The sequence below is a fragment of the Tamandua tetradactyla genome, chromosome 5 (assembly GCF_023851605.1).
Source record: "Tamandua tetradactyla isolate mTamTet1 chromosome 5, mTamTet1.pri, whole genome shotgun sequence".
NCBI lineage: Eukaryota > Metazoa > Chordata > Mammalia > Pilosa > Myrmecophagidae > Tamandua > Tamandua tetradactyla.
In genome coordinates, this window is record NC_135331.1 from 83,401,162 (window position 1) to 83,404,235 (window position 3,074).

The 3,074-nt window shown below is 37.6% G+C and overlaps 1 pseudogene; it reads left to right on the plus strand.

The window, feature by feature from the left end:
- The first annotated feature begins 1,819 nt into the window (after window positions 1–1,819).
- LOC143683169 (olfactory receptor 2G3-like) lies at window positions 1,820–3,074 on the plus strand (annotated as a pseudogene).

The window sequence follows — 3,074 nt, forward strand, 5'->3', positions numbered from 1 at the left end:
ATATCTCTGTCTCATAACATACATAGTCCAAAAGTAAATAAATAGTAATGTATGCATGCATGCACATATCTGATTATAAAACTATTAATCAGTACAGATTTGAATTTTCAGTCAAATTACAAACAAAAGCAATGATCAATAATTTAGAATTGATACAAATAATTTGATTCATTCTCTAATGAAGCACTATTCAATCACTGGTGTGTTCTAATTTGCTTGCTGCCAGAATGCAATATACCAGAAATGGAATGGCTTTTAAAAAGGGGAATTTAATAAGTTGCTAGTTTACAGTTCTAAGGCAGAGAAAGTGTCCCAATTAAAACAAGTCTACAGAAATGTCCAGTCTAAGTCATCTAGGGAAAGATACCTTGGTTCAAGAAGGACGGTTGAAGTTCAGGGTTTCTCTCTCAAGTGAAATGGCACATGGTGAACACAGTCACGTTTCTCTCTTGGCTGGAAAGGCACATGGTGAGCATGGCATCATCTGCTAGCTTTCTCTCCTGGCTTCCTGTTTCATGAAGCTCCCTGGGAGGCGTTTTCCTTCTTCATCTCCAAAGGTCGCTGGCTGTGGACTCTCTGCTTTGAGATGTTGCAGCATTTTCTGCTCTCTCCAAATCTCCTTCATTCTCCAAAATGTTTCCTCTTTTATAGGACTCCAGTAAACCAATGAAGACCCACCCAAATGGATGGAGACATGTCACCACCTAAACCGTCTTAACAACCACTCTTGACTAAATCACATCATCCAGGGAGATGATCTGATTACAGTTTCAAACATACAGTATTGAATAGGGATTATTCTACCTTTATGAAATGGGGTTTTGATTAAAACATGGCTTTTCTAGGGGGCATACATCCTTTTAAACCAGCACACTGGTGTTAGGGTTAATGTTTATTGATATGGAAAAATGTTTATGCTTATTAATGAAAATATCTGTTTATAAAATAGTAACCAGACTCTTTCACTCATATGAATAACTAACTTCGAATAATAAAGACAATGCTTTTTTTCCTTTACTCCACCTGAATATAAAACATATATACATAAGAGTCTTGGGTATGGGTTGGGTTGGAAAGTTGGTCCATGAGATTTTCTGACTGGACATACAGCAAATGCCCAGTTGAGAAATGCCTTCATTCTTGCTTTTTTATGAAACACTCTCTTTTGAACACTATACAACTCTATGTTAATTATGAATTTTGAGATACAGATCCCCAACGTCAGTATCCTATGCACCTCTCACTTTTCATGATGTGTTTTTCTCCAGGCAAGATCGCCGAAAAAATATTTATTTTAGCCTAGCTTATGGGTATTGGGCAGCGACATTGGTTTCAGAAGAGAAACTCTAATATGCAAATGTCACATGATTTATCTTCTTCTCTACACATTGTGAAAGGTAAATAGGAAAGGGGGATGATTTAGAGGACTGAAGTCACCTGTCTTACCTTCTCATCCTTCTTGTGTTTCCCCCAGTTAGACTGATCAACCTTGAGTTAGCTCCTTTCTTGCATGATTGTTTTCCACTTATTCTCTCCTCAGATCTACTTAAAGGATTTCTTTCTGAGGTCTGACCTTTATGAACCTGCCACAAATCAAGGTAGAGAATTGTTCATAGCACAAGTAGTAATACAAAAGTACATGTGGAAATGGATAATTTTTAATCTTTTTATCAAAATGGAAAGATATTCCTCTAGAGATGTTTCCCTCTTCCAAACAGCAGTTGATAGCCATTGTTCATATTTCAGATTTTGTATGATATCAGGTAGGGAAAGCTTTTTCTTTAAACCTTTGCTGAGCTAAAATTTTATACATACAAACATGCACTCAGAGATGCATTTCAAACTCCAAACTCCAAACGCTGATCACTCTACCCAGTTCTGGTAAGCCACAATTCGCAAAAAACTGAACCATGGAAAAGGCTGATGCCTCCACTTCTCACTTTTCCTTACTAAGCTGGTTCTATTAGATCAAGAGAGAATTTTTTATCCCACATCAAAAGAATAAATTATAAACCAAGGCATGGGCTATAATGTGAGGCCCTCCTTGAGTAATTCCTTGTAATCCAAAAGTTTTAAAAATAATTTAAAATATTGCAATGGAAAGATATGGGAAGATCAATTACATTATTTTAAATTCATTTCTAGTTACTACATAAGTAGGACACTCATCAGCCCTTACATTATCTTCCTCTATAAAATCTGAAAATTAATAAAGATTATGTCTCAAGCTGCTTCCAAATCTAACATCATACTCGATTAAGTGAAATTGAAATTTGACAGCAAATTACAAACTTAGTAATTACTAGATTTTTGCTTATGAATGTTGGATAACTAATAAATTCATATCTAGGGAGTCATTTCTTGACATTTGCCTCACTTCCAGCGTTGCCCCCAAACTATTGTGGAACCTAATGGGATCAGCCAAGAACATCACATCCAGAGGTTATACCATTCAACTCCATGTGTCCCTCTTGCTGGCTTCCACTGAATGTGTTCTCCTTATTATCATGGCATATGACTGTTTTGCAACTGTGTGCAGACCTCTAGCTATCCAACCATTCTGTATGGGCTTAGCAGGAATAGTGTGTCTCAGTGGAGTAGGAAACACTCTCATCCAGAATTCCATCACCCTTCAGCTTCCCTGAGGTGGGCATCACCATCTCCTCCACTTTCTTTGTGAGATACCCACCATGATAAAGCTGGCATGTGCTGACATCCATATAAATGAAGTCCAGCTCTTTGTGGCCATATTAGTGTTCCCCCTTCTTCCTATTACCTTGATAGTGGTCTCCTATGGACTCATTGTTCAAGCAGTAACAAAAATTAAGTCAGTCCAAGGTGGTGAAAGGCCCTGGGACTGTGATTCCCATCTATTTGTGGTGCCATTCTTCTTTGGGACCAGATGAGCCACCTATATCCAACCTAAGAGATCCTATGGCCATAACCAGGGTAAGTTCTTCACACATTTTTACACAATTTGTGACTCCCACCTTCAATGTCTTCATTACATTCTGAGGAAGAAGGATGTGAAAGAAGCCCTAACGAGATTGCCAAGAATAGATCTAAATTCCTAA